Source organism: Paroedura picta, chromosome 8, assembly GCF_049243985.1.
Source record: "Paroedura picta isolate Pp20150507F chromosome 8, Ppicta_v3.0, whole genome shotgun sequence".
In the NCBI taxonomy this organism is placed as follows: domain Eukaryota; kingdom Metazoa; phylum Chordata; class Lepidosauria; order Squamata; family Gekkonidae; genus Paroedura; species Paroedura picta.
In genome coordinates this window covers 35,004,530-35,021,464 of record NC_135376.1, presented here as the reverse complement: position 1 = coordinate 35,021,464, position 16,935 = coordinate 35,004,530, and the positions used below count along the sequence as shown (strand labels likewise).

General features: G+C 41.4%; 1 protein-coding gene across 3 annotated transcripts in view; it reads right to left on the bottom strand.

Annotated features, from left to right (window-relative positions):
- The window catches only part of LOC143843240 (glypican-5-like), a 471,566-nt gene that overhangs the window by 432,452 nt on the left and 22,179 nt on the right, over positions 1–16,935 (bottom strand). The window contains exon 1 of one of the 3 annotated variants that reach the window (XM_077349004.1): positions 11,355–11,377. The exons of the other annotated variants lie outside the window; for them this stretch is intronic. The gene's annotated coding sequence lies outside the window, so the exon portion shown is untranslated. Of the gene's footprint in view, positions 1–11,354; positions 11,378–16,935 lie in introns of those variants that run through there. 3 annotated transcript variants of the gene reach the window in all.

The following is a 16,935-nucleotide window of genomic DNA, read 5'->3' as shown; positions in this document are numbered from 1 at the left end:
CTTACCACTCTGTGCCACAAGACACTCATTAAGACTATGGACACAAAAGTAAATGTTACCACAAATAATTGGTTTTCCCCAGCTTGATGTAAGAACATTAGATAAACAATGTTGGACCAGGCCAATGGCCCACGCAGTCCAATACTCTCTATCAAACAGTGGCCAAACACAGGTGCCATCACTGTGTGACACAGACAACCTACAGAATTCTATTATATAGTCTAGTTCAGAGGATATTATTACAGCATGAATATTTCTGCAGGTGTTGACATTTACTTATCATGTATTAAATTTTGTGAAAAATCAGCTTTAAAAAAATCTTATAAAAAAAGGGGAAAGCCACTGGGATCTTAGCAGTTGAGTGCTAAAATCCCTTGCCTCATTAATTCCCTGAACACCCACACAGAGAATGTGCAGATCCAGGGCAAAAGTCTGTTAAAACCATTCTTAAACAGAAACAGTACAAATCCACATAATGCCAAAAAATACTACCCCAAAATAAAAAGCATTTAAAGACAAACAAAAAGCAAGCCACATTCTCACTATAGTACATTTTAGTCACTATGGTCATCACACTGTGAACTTGAAAGTTTTGCATTCTTCAATGTTGTCTTTGGGGCAGAATCTTTAATTACCAAAAGAAAAAAAACTAACAAATCTAAACTTTCAGCTTTAGAATTGTTTCGGTGCTGAGAACAGTTACAGATAGTATAATACTACAGTCACTCTTAAAAGAGCATCATAAATTGATGCTGTTGGATGTTAATGCAAAACATACTACCATTAAATAAGGCACTGGCATGGAGAGGAAGGAAGGACCCACCCAGCCTGCATGGCAGCTGAAGGGCACACTGTGTTGTCACCACATGGTAATGCATACTAAATTCAGACTGAGGGAACATCTGTATGCCAGCTTCCCAGACTGCTGGGTCAACATAATAGTTACACATCAGCACACATTTTCCCCTGCAAACGCTCTCCTCTGGGGCCAAATATGAACTACCCAAAACACAGTCCTGGTAACTTTTAACAAGGAACCTTTTAAATAATTACTTTATGGGAGGCAAGATAGACATCCATTTCAATGTGTGACGGATTACACACCCTTCAAGCACATATTGATAACAAGGTCAGAAAAATCAAAGGTATTCACAGCTGCAAGGCAAAGCCACTCAATATAGAACTCATTTTAAAATGATTTTTTCAAGGCTTGCAATAAATGTTTTTCAAAATTTTACACCTTTATTAGGAATGCTACTGTGTCCCCAATAAGCCTCTGTGTAAGTCCCAACATCCATCTTAGTGTAAGAAACAGCTTCCCTGTTTTTTTATCATTAGACTTGATTCTGGCCATCATCACATAGGCTATATATTTTAAAAAAATAAGGATTTTAGTCACAGTGCACATAAAGTTATTATAAATAAGGATTTCAGATTTCTAGTCTTTAAAAAGGTGGTGAGACATAGATACAATGAGACAGATCTCACTAGTATTATACTACAACAGGAAGCATACTACAGTTTTATATTACAGTTCTTATCTCTGCAAGGTATGAACTCCTGTGTGGACTTACATTATTCCATCTAAGACACTAAGTGAGTGTTCACTGAACTGTAGCAATTGAGATTCCATAATAATTTCCCTGCCTGTTTCACCACTTGGATAGTTATGCTAAGTTGTACTTAGAACTGTATGTAACTCTAAGGAACAGCTCTTTCTTAAAGACACAGTAATATTGTTTGGGTGTTCAATTTAATGTAAGATAGCTATGTGTTCCTTCCCTTTAAGAATATTAAGAGCAAACAATGAAAAAGAGGACTTTGTTAAGCTGTTAAATATTTAAATTATCAGTCTATAACATAGATATCTGGGTAAATATAACTCATTCCTAAGTATCTAGGACAGCCTTTCTCAATCTTTTTACCATTGAGAAACCCTGAAATGCTCTTCAGGCTTTGGGAAACCCCTGAAGTGCTACAATGGTGCAGAATATGGTTGTTAAGCATAGTGCAGAATATGGTTGTTAAGCATGTGTAAATGCCCACCTGGCACCCCTCCCCTTCCCACCCCCTCAAGGCCTATCATTGGTCATTTGGGGAGAGTGGGTCCACATGACCATATATGGTCATATCAACTGATAATCATTTAATTTTTTTTAACAATATATTAAAAATTTATTAACTCCCACCATTTGGGAAACTCTTCCAGTTTCATGAAACCCTACTTGAAAAAGCCTGCTCTAGGAGGATCTGAGAGAACTCTGAGAAAGAAGTACAACTGGCCCAAGGTCACCCACCTGGCTGCATGTGGAGGAGTGAGGAATCAAACCTAGTACTCCAGATTAGAGACAACCACTTTTAACCACTAAAACAAACTGGCTCAGATATTATAAGAATGTCCTTAATGTACATAACAGCACATCTTTTTTGTGCTGCTTAATTTCCAAAAAGGGAATCTGTACACTTCCAACAACGGCTCGCATGAGCGACATGCACATTCAGAAGTCACACAGGAAGAGTTCAAGGTTTTGCTTTGAATATCACTTTGAAAGTCAATAAACAAAGATGACACATGAACTATTTGTGCATTCTCTATGGGCACTTTTTAAAGTGTCTGAAGTTACTCAAAGGACTCTTGAAATACCCAACAGATGCTTGATTGCTCATAAATTCCCAAAAAGGAAGCCCCCTAGGTAGTATAGGATACTATAATCCACTTTTAGAAATGGAAAGCTTATCTTAATGCTTAACATAAAGCTTATCTCCTGAGATACCAGGTACTCTTTCAAAAACCTCTCTTCTTTTGTGAAGCCTAGATTCAACACTCCCTTGGCTGAAGTCCTTGTCTTTTCATTAAACTCAGCCCAACTACTTGTATCAACAGATGTAAATATTCTTCTATTCGTTCTTTCCTTTGAGACGACTGAGAGAGGATTTGATAACCATCTTCAAGTATGTAAAAGGGTGCCATATAGAGGAAGGAGCAGAGTTGTTCAATTCCATCTAAACATCCGGAAGACGTTCCTGACAGAGCGGTTTCTCAGTAGAACAGGCTTCCTTGGGAGGTGGTGGGTTCTCCATCTTTGGAAATTTTTAAACGGAGGCTGGATAGCCATCTGACAGAGAGGCCAATTCTGTGAAGGCTTAAGGGGGTGGCAGGTTACAGTAGATGAACGATAGGGTTGTGTGTGTCCTGCATAGTGCAGGGGATTGGACTAGATGACCCATGAGATCCCTTCCAACTCTATTATTCTATAATTCTATGACGACCCCTCTATCAAATTTTAGATTATAGACTTCGTAAGCAAGTTACTTTTAATTTTACTCATGAAAGCAGCATTTATATAGATGATGCTACATCATCTAATTTTTGTCTAAAAAGTAAAACTGCCATTACGTCCTCTTCCATTTATTACACTTTAAGTTAACCACACTTACTTTCTCTTTTTTTCATTTTATGATTTGCCTTCTAGTCTGTATAAATTCTTCATAACTCCCCAGCTGAATTTTTTGCAGGACAGCTAAATAATAACTTTAGTTGCAGATGAAAATAAATGCAGGGTAGTGCAGAGTGTTCTCACCAGATCTCAGAACCATATTGCTACCATTGATACAGCCTAAACTGGTCTGATACAATAGCATCATATTGCTCACATGCTCAGTTTGCCCTCCACGAAGATCCCTAAATATTTATGCAAAATGTTGCTGTTTACTCAGATGTAATCCATGCTATATACTTGTGTTTTCCTCTCTCCCAGAATGTTTTTGTGTTCTTCCTGCTAGCTTCCTGTTTTTGGCCACAACAGAGTTGAAGGGCTGAAATTCCATTGCAGCTGGAGACTTGATTTGAATTGGTACAAAACATAGCAGCCAGACAATTAATTAGGGCCAGCTATAGACAACACATTCCATTAGAACTGCATTTCTAATCTAGATTCCTTCAACACAACATTCCATTGAATTCCCTCAATGACATGAAAGGACAGCTTCTGATCTGGGCTCTCTGATCGTGCCCCAATGGTGAAGTTTGTCATGAAGGCAGTCCTGTGCCAGTCGGCTTTACGTCTGCACAAAACTGCTTGATCATTGGAGCTGCTTTTGTCCAATTCAAGAATTGCATTATCTCATCTACTAGTTTCAAAGCCCGATCCTAAGAACGAGCCCTGAAAGGGTCCCCTCCCCTGGCCAGGCAGCTTAAGGTGACTTTGGGCCGCAGTTCGCAGCCAAATCAATTGGGGTGGGTGGGAGGCTGGGCAGCTCGTTAGCAGTGCTGAGACAGAGCTCCTTAGCAGGCAGTCAGCAGGCCGAGAGGCCCTCATTAGCAAGCCCTCCACCACGACCCTTTACCCAGGGCCCTCTCACCTGCTGCTGGCTCTAGGCACTGAGGCGTCTGAGAGCAAAGAGGCTAGAGTCCAGGGCCAGAGGGCGGGAACCACAGGGGCAGGGCCAATCAGGACAAAGCTGGCTGTACCCTGATTGGCCCTATTCCAATTTGGATAGCCAGACACGTCCCACCCCCTAGGCTGTTTCAGAAATATAGAGGAACAACATAGGATAAGGATTGGGAGCAGTAAAATCAGTCAATGGAAAACATTGTTGACATCTGTAGTTAGTCAACTAAAAATGAGAGTTTTTTTTTTTTTCTTCATCCAATATACTCATGAAAAATCATTAAGGTTATGAAGTTTGGTCGATCCAATCCAGTGTAAACTACTCTGGGTGGCTGAAAAACTCCAGTGTCTCTGGCAGAAATCCTGTACAGCCCAGCGGCTTGATATCCTTTAACTGAAGTTGCTACTGATGGAACCTTTCCATGCAAACTAGGCAACTGGGAGGATAATTCCATATTTCTGTTTCACCTGCATTTCTTATAGGGAATACTGATTTGATCCTGTTCTGATTTATATTTGGGGCTTAAAAATTACAATTCCAAGTATGTTAGACAGAAATGAAGTGCCTTCATCCAAAAATTCTGCAGTTATGTTGCTCCACAATATCTGTGTTTTACCCCCTGAAGAGATTAAAGTGAATCCCATTGCTTTATGGGTGCACTAAAAAGTTTTAGATTTATTATACTATGTGAAATACAGACTGTTTTGATTTCCTGTTTTGATTTCCTCAGAGAAGTTAAGACATGTTTTTGTCCATGCGGAGAGGCTTGATGATGATGATTCAATTATTTTTAGCTCACCTTTTCAGCATCGCTCGGGAAAGTAACAATATTCATAAAACCTCATACAATAAGTTAAAAACAGTAATTCATCTAAAACATTACATAACTACGTTCCCCCAACTAAGTTTTCAGACAGGAGGGGTTAGCATCAGGAGCTGCTCATTGGTCTCCCAGAGGTGATGCCAGCTTCAACTGGTGATTGTTACTGTAGTCCTTGAATGTAAACCTAGTGGAATAGCTCCATTTTACAGGCCCTGAGGAACTGGTTAAGGTCCTGCAGGGTCCTAATCTCCCTCAGGACCACTTTCTACCAGGCTGGAGCCAGGGTTGAAAAAGCTCTGGCCCTGGTTGTGGCCAATCTCATTTTGGATCAGCTGGAGTTTCCAGAGCAGTCTCAAGGGCAGCTCTATGTAGTGCAAGTTGCAAAAGTCTACTCTAGAGGTGACCATTGCACTTTGGCTAGGCCCAGCTCTGAGAGATACCACACAAGCTGCCTCACCTGGCATACATGGAAGAATAAATAAACACCAAAGGAATACATGAAGGCTCAATATACTGGTTAATGAGGGAACTTGGCTGGCCTCACCACTGTCCATTTTCGCTCCTGACTTGTTCCACTCCCCTCCTGCCTCCACCCAGCTCCTTGCCTCAAAGAAAAAGCAAGAGTAGAATGTAATGCTTTTTCTTGATTTTTAGTTAATATCATTGTCTTTAGTATATGCAATACTGCATTACTTATTGCCCCAAGAAACAATATTTTTATGCTGCAAAACATGCCAAAAATGCTTACCAGGGATTGCACCACACAACATTGTGATTGTTTTATGCAGTTTTAGTACGATCATAATAATAATATAACTTTATTTTTACAGCCCACCCTTCCCAGTTGGCTCAGGGTGGGTAACAGCAAGATAAAAACATTAAAAAATCATATAATCTATGTAAGATCAAATAATTAATATATAAATTTAAATTATGTTATATCAAAAGCCACCTTTGGATTTCTTTCACCTCTCCTCTTGGACTCTGCCACCTACTGCCTCTGCCACCACAGGGGAAAAGGGAAAGCAGGAACCTGGACTAGGCAAGTGCAGCAGAGTTCAGTGTAGGGAAAGGCACTGAAAACAAGGAGGCCTATATCATACTGCCCATACTGCTCTACAACGCAATCATATGTTCAATACCACATACTGCTCTAGCCACCATATTCCAGAAAGAATATTGCCACATAGGAAATGGTTCAGAAAAGAAAGGCTGTTTTTTAATATCCCACTTTTCAGTAACTGAAGGAGTCACAAAGTAGATTACAAACATCTTTCCCTGCCTCGGTGGGGCTGAGAGAGTTTTAAGAGAACTGCTCTGTGAGGACAGGAGAATTGTGATACCTAAGTGGCAAGCCCCCCAAAACAGTATAAGGGGGTCCCACACCAGTCCCTGTGAGTTCCCACTGGATCTAGTTGGTACAAGGAGCAGGGAGAGATAGCTGCTGTTATATAAGCAGATACAACAAGAGAGGAAGAGGAAAGAAACCTGCAATATATTATGTATTTTTTGAGTAGGCAGAAAGGAGTTTGATACTGATTTGGGAGATGGAATGAAGCAGACATGTGAAAGCAAACCTTCCATATCCAAGAAAGCAAACTGAAACAAACATTTAGAGCAGTGGTTCACAATCTGGGGGTTGGGATCCCTTTGGGGGTCGAACGGCCCTTTCACAGGGGTCATGGCAGGGCAAGCAGCTTGGCCGGGGAGAGTGCCATCTACACAACAGCCTTGCAGGGTAGATCGAGCGTTCGTCTGTCTGGAGCAGCGGAAAAGAGAGAGATCGGCATAGTGGGACAAGAGGCAGAACTGAAATAAGAAACCCCTGGGGGAAAACAATTTATATACAATCAAGAACAATGCCATTGGTCAATGTTGGTTTAATTTTTGTGAAAGAACACTTGCATAATTTTATGGTTGGGGGTCACCACAACACGAGGAACTGTATCAAAGGGTTGTGGCATTAGGAAGGTTGAGAACTCCTGATTTAGAGGCTTATTCACATGATCAGTTGCCATCTCACTTTTGTCTTTTCCTATGGCCAAATGTCTCTTACAAGGAAGGATCATGTATGAAAATATCTAATGGGCGGATTTTTCCTACCGTGGCTCATTTTCAACCATCATAATTAAGGTGACCAGATATCTGGCCCCGCAAGGCGTGTAACACCGTGGGACAATTTGGAAAATGCCGCGGAACACGGGGCAAATGCCCCAAATGTGGGACTGCCCCGCCAAAGGCAGAAAGGATGGTCAGCTTAATCATAATAGGAATTATCTCCAAGAAGCTATATCTGTAGAAAAGCTGACATAAAAATAAAAATCCCCGGTGAAAGAGACTGTAGTTGATCTAGTTCAGTACCCTGATTCCAGCCACCACTATTCATGATCTATTTTGACCATCTGTAAAAACATTTTCAATAACTCAATTTCTGTAGCACAGAGCTCTCTGGTATCATTAGTGCTTCATACAGATCCACAGATCATACATGTGTTATATTCACATTAAATTAAGAAAAACATCATTTCTACCAGTGTGGTGTGAATCAGGATTTATATCCCTTTGCCAGAGAACTTGAGAACATGTCAACCTTTCCAATAACTCTGCCATATATAATCTCCCATAGAGTCTAAGATTTCACTTTAAGATGTCTAGGCCATGGGGTGGTAAATTCCAGGGAGATTTTTTGCTTCAGCTCCCCAATTGTAAAACAGAACCTTCCTTGACTCATAGTTAATGAGATAAGTTACCAATTGCTTTGAAACTCATTGGCAGGGAGAAAGAGTGGTCTATTCTGGGCATGAAGGTAATATTAGTTTAGTTTTAAGGCACCCTTTGAACTTTTACTGTTACTTGCTACATATTGAAATGGGCTTGGCTAGTTCCCTATTTTTTGTCTGTATGTGTTTGCACGCATGAATGTATTTAAGAGCAAATATGCTGGCCAGAGTCATAGAAAGAGCTCCCCAAGATAATTAACGAGCTATAGTCAAAGGAGATCCAGATTGCATTGGTCCTTGTGATTGTGTTTTACTGCATGCGGCAGACGGTTTTGAAGAGTGACATCACTGGTGCTGTGCCAATTTAGCCACTAATCCAAAAATTCTGCACTGCTGAATACTTACATTGCACTAAGCAAGACCTTTCATTCTGCTTTATATTTATGGAAGACAAAGAATAAGGCTATTCTCAATTCTTATGGAAGCTACCATGTCAATGTGAAAAGATAAGACCCAGCTTTTTCAATGGCAAAATGACTGTCAAGGTCCTGGAGCATTATGCTATGAGGATGGATGACTCAGGAGAAAAAAGTACCTGATAAATAAAACTGCTGGCCTTGGATACCGGTGCAGCCGTTTATCTTCTGGAATGTGTGAGATTCCTGGACAAATGCTATTTCATTTCTAGGTCTTACATTAAAGGCATGCAATAAATTTCAAGGAGCTCTGGAAAGTCATGACATCACTGGATTCCATAACCTGGTAGCCTGTTGGCACAAGCAAGCACTAGCCTGTAAACTGCACCTTCATCAGTCATGGGCTACTTTCATCTTGACTACCAAGGTATCCCTTATACTATAGCACACTTCAGTGTGGCTTTCTCAAGCATTTTTATACCATACAGATAATTTATATGCATCAGAATAGCTTGTTAAATTTTCCTTATTAAAACTGAGCCAGTTATTAATGAAGTTCCCTATAGGCAGCTAGGCTGAGAAGTTTTTTCTTGCAAAAAGGTTCTGTGGGGCATGCATCTACTTCTCTTAAATTCCTTCACACTATCCTATATACTATACTCACAATACAGTGACAGACTCTAAAACCACATATTTATTCCCTACAGCCATATCTGCAGGGTGAAGGACCTACATTTTGTGGTTTCTCAGTGCCACCACTCCAGATATAGCTGATGGATATTTTAATTTACTTACCTGCTGCATTAGTAATTCAGAGCAGTTTAAAGGTAAAGGTATCCTCTGTGCAAGCACCGAGTCATGTCTGACCCTTGGGGTGATGCCCTCCAGCGTTTTCATGGCAGACTCAATATGGGGTGGTTTGCCAGTGCCTTCCCCAGTCAATACCATTTACCACACCCCAGCAAGCTGGGTACTCATTTTACAGACCTAGGAAGGATGGAAGGCTGAGTCAACCTTGAGCCGGCTGCTGGGATTGAACTCCCAGCCTCATGGGCAGAGCTTTTAGACTGCATGACTGCTGCCTTACCACTCTGCGCCACAAGAGGCTCAGAGCAGTTTACAAACATTTTAAACACAGAGAAGAAAATACCAAACGCAGCCTAAAGTTATCCAATATCAAACAGAAAATAAAGCAACCAATAAATAAAGGAACCGAGGAGATTAAAAAATAATACCAAACCATACAGAAATCTTTCTGTATTAGTCAAGCACATTAGATACTTCTCAGAGTAAAACACATTTTACAGAACTCCAGAATGGCAGTGGAAGAAACGCTCTCTCATGTGTCCTCCAATGTCCTTTAACACAGGCACACAAAGCACTACCACAACTGTTTGTTTTAAACTGCAGGCAGATTCCCACAAATGCAGACAGTTCTTCAGACACCATGCTCCAAGGCAATTTACACTTTAAAGGCCAAACCCCAGTTAACATACTGGCTGCTACATTCTGCTCTACTGAAATTATGCACTGTTTTCAAAGACAGAGCATGTTATAACCATCCAATCTGGATGTTATGAAGCCATGTGCATATTTTGCCTTCTCTTTCCAGGAACAGCCAGAGCTGGCAAAGCATCCTAAACTGGAATAAAGTTCTGTCTACCTCCATTAGCTGTTTCTGAAGCTGGAAAATAGGATGAAGTAGAATCTCTAGTCTGCATATCTTCTGCTTCAGTGGACTGCAGAGCAGGTTATTTATTTTAAACCAACACTACTTCCATTTCATTTGGATTAAGCTTCAGTTCACCCATATCCATCCCTTACCCCTCACCAAAAAGGTTTTCACTACTCCCTTTGACTTAGAATTATGGACACAGTTGCCAGCTCTGGGTTGGGAAGTAGAGATCTGGGTTGTGGGCAGGACATGGTTTAAGGAGGGGAGGACCATGCTATGGAATTCACCTTCCAAAGCAGCCATTTTGTGTAGGGGAGCTGATCTCTGTTGTCTGCAGAAGAGTACTAATAGTGAGATGGCTCTAGGCCCTTCTTGGAGGTCAAACCCCTAGAAAAAGATTTGGGGCAGGGGGTTGTACCCCATTTTCACTACTTGAAGGAGTCTCGAAGTAGCTTACAATTGCCTAATCTTCCTCTTTCCACAACAGACACCCTGGGAGGTAGGTGAGGCTGACTGATAGAACTGTCACTGGCACATGGTCACCCAGCTGGCTTCATGAGGAGGAGCGGGAATCAAACCTGGTTTTCCATATTAGAGGTCACCACTCCTAACCACTACATCAAGTGGGCTCTTTAACACCTACCTGGCTCTTCGCACCAAACTAATCTCCATGTTTCATGTGGTGAGGAAGTAGTACCATATGATATAATCACAGCAAATGCAAACTTGTCCTGTAGAGGGAGTTTCCAGCAATGTCTATGTATGTTGTTCAGAATCTAGGAATAAACTAGTGCATTATGTCTCACCAACCAAGTATTCCATTCCTTTGGTCTTCTGCCCCATGCCCTTCTGCCTTTGGTTGAACAACCAGCCCAATCACATACCATTACATACCAATACATCTTAAGTATGCATTTTACTTTGTCGTTTCATAAGCAGTAAAATGAAGGGAGCTGAGGAGGGGTGCAACTGAATCAATTTTGATCTATCTTGTTGGTCACAGGGCAGGTCAAATTCAGCAGAGTAGTAAGGAATATTGCAGATATTCCCATTGCAGACCATACAATACACTGAAAAGAGAGGAGGCAACAGCAGCTGAAAAAACTGGAAAATTATCTGTGAGGACTACAGTTGTAGGATTGACTAGATCAGGAAAGAATCAGTCTTCCCAAATATCTATCATTTAGTTTTAAATGTATTTTTATATTATTTTTATATATAGATACCGACTGTGCAGTTCCCAGTCCTAACACACACAGTGCCATCCTAAACTGGCAAACCCACTGGTTAGCTGTAACAGGGACAGCCTAATGAGGTAACACACTTACCCAGAGTTAGGAGGTACACAGCCTAAGGAAAGCCCAGAGTTATGGCTGGAAGTGAAGGTGAGGGGACAAGCAGCTGAGAAATCAGGGTATGCTCAGGTAGAGATGATATAGGCTGATGACCCTTGGCCCAGTGCAGCCAGCAACAATTGGCAGCAGCTGGAAAAGACACAGTTTGGGACTTCAATAATGTCGTGGGTCCTACTACCAAAGAAGATACTTTTTCATGTGAGCCGATTGCTGTTGCCTGGAGATCTCCAGCTACTGCCTGGAGGATGGAAGCCCTAACCTAGGTACTTGTTACATCAAGCTGTGAAAAGAGAGGGCAGCAGGCTGAGATTTGTAAGGCCAGAAGAACGCTTGAACCACTAACTTGTATGAGGACCAGAATAAGTGGCTTTTGAAGAACTGACTTGGAGAAAACATGAACACTAGAGCCTTGATCTTGACCCAGCTTGCTATGGACTGCCCTGAGCTTCCCCCATTCTGTTAGAAGAGCCTCTCTGAGTACCTGCACTAGCAGGATGGTAAGGGATCTATCAACTGCAGTTCAGTTTTTAAAATTAATAACACCTACTTTTTCGCCATAAATTGGCTGCCATTTGACAACACTTGAAACACACACAAATTTTACCCAAGCTTCCTGGGGTTTTGGACCAATAGGACATCATATGTGTTTGACTGTAACCTTTGTAGTAGCAAGTCATGAACAATAACTGCACATTAACATTTGCTTTCACAAAAAGATTAATTACGGGGGAATCAGACTTACTTGTGTGCATGTTAGAAAAATGTACTTGGGTTATATTTACACATTCATGTTGCACTTTCTCCTCATTCTGGTATGCACACTTAACCCCCACTAACATTAATGGGAATTATGCATGCATAATGAATGGAGAATAGACCCTTCATGAATAGAGCCCTTGTTGGTATAATGAATACTAATGTTTAGAGATATGCTGAACTAACCAGCTTAAGTAGTTACTGAACAAAGCAACCGTGGCCTGCTACTGCTACCCAATTCAGAATCTCTCTTTTTGTCAGGTGTTTAGCTCTGTACCCCAAAATACACACTTTGCTGGAATCCTCTCAAAAGAATGAATAGCTGGATTTGTTTCTTATAATACATTTGCAGTCTGGTGAAAGAATGAGGAAGAGAAAGACTGGAAAGATGCAGAGAGAGAGCACAAAAATCAGGTATACCCGAGGCCCGAGCAAACCCTAACCAGGCTGGTCATAGGCTACAGCTCTGGTCACTACCAAGCTGCTACAAGATAAGTGGGTTACATGTCTTGTGGCAGATGTTAATGTAATATCACACTGAAGGTCTGATCTCAGCATCTGGGTTGATACTGGCAATATCCCTTCTACTATTCCATACTGGTCAATTTCTGTCTGCTTTCTCCATTAAGGTACAGCAACTATTCTCTCAACAAGGAACCCTTGAATCACATGGCCCCTCTCACAGACTGGCAAAGGACACATACAGCCTGTTGTGTTAACTACACACCAAAACCCATGGAAAACAGCCTCTTGCTATCAGTTCCACTGCCCCTCTACTTACTTAGAGTAAAGCATTCCCCTAGTGTACTGTTTTTTGCTCACATCCCTGTACCCAATTTACTTACATAGCCAGCTGAAATTTTGTCTCCCCGCAAAGAACACCCACAAACCACATTCCCAGCCTCCAAAGTCTCTGCAAGAGATCACTCCCCAACCCTCAACCAATAATCACACAGGTGGATTGTGTTAAATGAACTCTATTGAATAGATAACACAAGTGGCAAGCAGAAACAGCTGTGAAGTTGGATGTTTAAGTATAAAGAGGAAAATCTGGCTGTAAGAAAAACTAGGGCTGGAATTATCAAGGCAGGGCAAGAATGCTTGTGCAAACTACTTTGTTTTTGGAGGGAACAATGCTGGTAGGGCCCAGGGTACCTCAATCAACTGGGGGGCTATTAAAATATCCAGGGCTCTACTGGCACTTTTCCACTTTAGGGACAGAGTGTGCTGCACTGCTGGCCTTTAACGGGACAGCGATAAGAAGAGACAGAGGGGTAGAAAGGAATCTATTGCTTATCAGGCAGGGAGAGGTTAGGCACCAGTGAAAGCAAATTGAAGGCAAGAACACGTTTATTTTGCTAGGCAACTCCTAGGTATGGAGCCTTATTATAAAGCAAGCCAGGCTAGCATGTTCATGCATAATGCAAAACCATGGCTGACAGTGGTTAACAGAGCAGCTGGTTTGAGAGACCCTAACCATATTCAGTGTGATGTGCAGGTCTGAAGGATTCACAGTTTCATGTGAAATCTGAACTCATCCATTATCTGTTTTCTTTATCACATATTCCAGGCTCTCTTAGAGAAACTGAGAGTGGCATGTATGGAGTTATCCTATTTCATTCTCACAGCTAGGCTGTAAATTTAAGCCAAGGTCAAACAGTGAGTTTCATGGTTACGGAAAGATTCGCACTTTCCACTATCTCGCAACCAGCTTGTGTCACTGGTGGCATTACAATCACCCAATGCAAGGGTATGCTTTTCTAATTCTATGCATTTGAACTGAAGGCAACGTACCATCACCACCCTACCCAGAACATATATTAGACATGGAAATCACCAAAGAATGTATGGATTGTCAAATAATGAAGAGAAAACTCAGAGAAAAACACAGATTATACCCTCATTTGCGAATGTTTTCACATCATGCCATTTTGCTTCTTCTACACGACATCTGGCCGTGCAGTCTACACTGTGGCATTTCCCCATAAAAACGAAATTTCTCTAGAAGACTAAATTAGAGATAATTAATTTGGCACCACCACTGAAAACTGATCTCCTTCCAGAACAAGAAAAAATAGATGCCATCTTATTTAAACTTCAAAGTGCCAGATGGAAAGTGTGCATGCCAAGCGTGAGCCGAATTTGCAGTACTGCTATTTAACCAGTGATTATTATTTGATAAATACTCTGCTCTTGGAGTTCTACAGTGCAAATATTAATTGTGTGTGATGTTTCCAAAGAACCCCTCTGCATGCCACAAAATTAGACCATAAACTCAGAAACCATGTTTGCACAACACTTAAGAGATTTTGATTATGATTACAAGTAATTTAGAAAAATTGACACATCTGCGAATCCTACCATTTCTCATTCCCCCACCCCAATGTATGAGTTATGCAAGGCATTTAGGATGGTGAAAGTGATAGACCTTTCGAGAGATATTCAACTAATGCTGAATGCCTCTGACAAAAGTGAGCTCCCCTCCATTATAATATGTAATACAGAATGTACTAACATCTGACAGGATGAGGGCATTTGAAGGGTGAAGGCTTTGCATGGTTAAGTGTATGTATTGACAGAATTAGGCTTAACTCACTGGGCTAAAAAGTATTTTAACTACATGTCTGTCGGCATCTGATAATTGCTATAGGTTACTACTAACTCAAAGTATTAATGATGAGTTAACAGCATGCTCCTTTCCCATCCAAAGTAAGGGGGTGTACATGAAGGTGGAAAAGGAGGGAAGGTGAATGGAAAGCAGTCTGATCCTATTGGAGAAATGCTTGTTTGCCTCATCCTCGGCATGAAAAAGAGAGAAGCTGCTGCTGCTGTAGCTTTGTATGGAGAAGGATAAGAAAATGATTACAGCAGCACTAGAGGTGGGGAGCTACTTAGGGTTGCTTGGTGTACAAATGGTAACTTCCAAAGTGACCTTCTGAATACCAGTGGAAGAGCCTCTTGCAGCAGGTTGAACATGATGACAACGGCTCAACAGAGTGGTAATACATAGCCCGTTACCACAAGAAACCTGTTACGTAAAAAACCAAGAATACAGTGTTTATTGGATACAGGGAATACTTAAACTATTTTCCTGGTATCTGAATGCTATCAGAAATGTACACTTTGTCCAGTATTAGAATAGGCACATTTTATAGGGTTGGATTTTTTGCTAATAAAATGATAAGATCATTTCCACTAAGGTCAATTCCATCTTCTTCCTTCAGACCTCCAATTTGCCTCTCATGATGCTTCTGTGGAACTCCTGTTCCCAAGAAACATTGTTTTGGGAAGAACAATAGACTGCAGGGGAGGAGCTAGGAACAGTTTGTTCCATTGAAACTGAAGAACAATGGAGAAGACAGGACCTTGCATGAATAGAAACATATACTGGATCCAACCCACAGCTTCTAAAACAAACTTACAATATTGTTCCCCTGCCTTAACATGGCTTAACATGCAGCTACATGAGCTACCAGCAAGGCTTTATGGGATGGCAGCTGCCTCTAAAGTCTATGCCTTGTATCCCCCAGGCCAATGTCACCAATGGGAAACCAAAAAGGTCCTATGTCTCATAATTAGAACCGTTTCCTATCAGCTTTACTTTAAAGCTTTACTTTAAACCCTTGAGATAAGGGGTTGGATGGAAATATTTGCTACAGGATTAGCACCAGCTCCTTCCACCTGCCCTCCTGCTACAGTGCAGTCAGTGTGTCTTTAGGTAGCTATTCAAAGAAAGCCACTTCAAGACAGACAGTGATTAAGGCCATCCTGAAGGAGAGGTAAATAGGCTCATTTAAAGTTCAGATTTTTCAGGTTACAATAACTTATGTTGAGGGTTTGGGAAAGGCAGCAAATCCAGTGAGATTTGAAAATGGAAAATACAACTGCACATGGTGTTTCTTATGTTTCAGCTTAGGAAACACTAAAAGAAAAACAACAGGGGAAAGTATTATAGAAAACAATCAAGTATATGTTAAAGTGGAAGAATTGAGGAACAACATTATTCTGTAGGAGGAGTGGAAGAGGACCATTTGCATAGAAATGGGGAGCACATCATGAGTGTTAGGAGAAAACATATGGGCTGAACAATGGTCCACTTTAGGTAGTAATAAGTAAATATGGTGAGGAAGAACAGTCTGTTGTTGTTGTTAGGTGCGAAGTCGTGTCCGACCCATCGCGACCCCATGGACAATGATCCTCCAGGCCTTCCTGTCCTCTACCATTCCCCGGAGTCCATTTAAGTTTGCACCTACTGCTTCAGTGACTCCATCCATCCACCTCATTCTCTGTCGTCCCCTTCTTCTTTTGCCCTCGATCTCTCCCAGCATTAGGCTCTTCTCCAGGGAGTCCTTCCTTCTCATGAGGTGGCCAAAATATTTGAGTTTCATCTTCAGTATCTGGCCTTCTAAGGAGCAGTCAGGGCTGATCTCCTCTAGGACTGACTGGTTTGTTCGCCTTGCAGTCCAAGGGACTCGCAAGAGTCTTCTCCAGCACCAGAGTTCAAAAGCCTCAATTCTTTGACGCTCGGCCTTCCTTATGGTCCAACTTTCGCAGCCATACATTGCAACTGGGAAGACCATAGCCTTGACTAAACGCACTTTTGTTGGCAGGGTGATGTCTCTGCTTTTTAGGATGCTGTCTAGATTTGCCATAGCTTTCCTCCCCAGGAGCAAGCGTCTTTTAATTTCTTTGCTGCAGTCCCCATCTGCAGTGATCTTGGAGCCCAGGAAAATAAAATCTGTCACTAAAGAACAGTCTATCCCTCAGAAATACTTTGCACAGATTAGCTTCACATGCT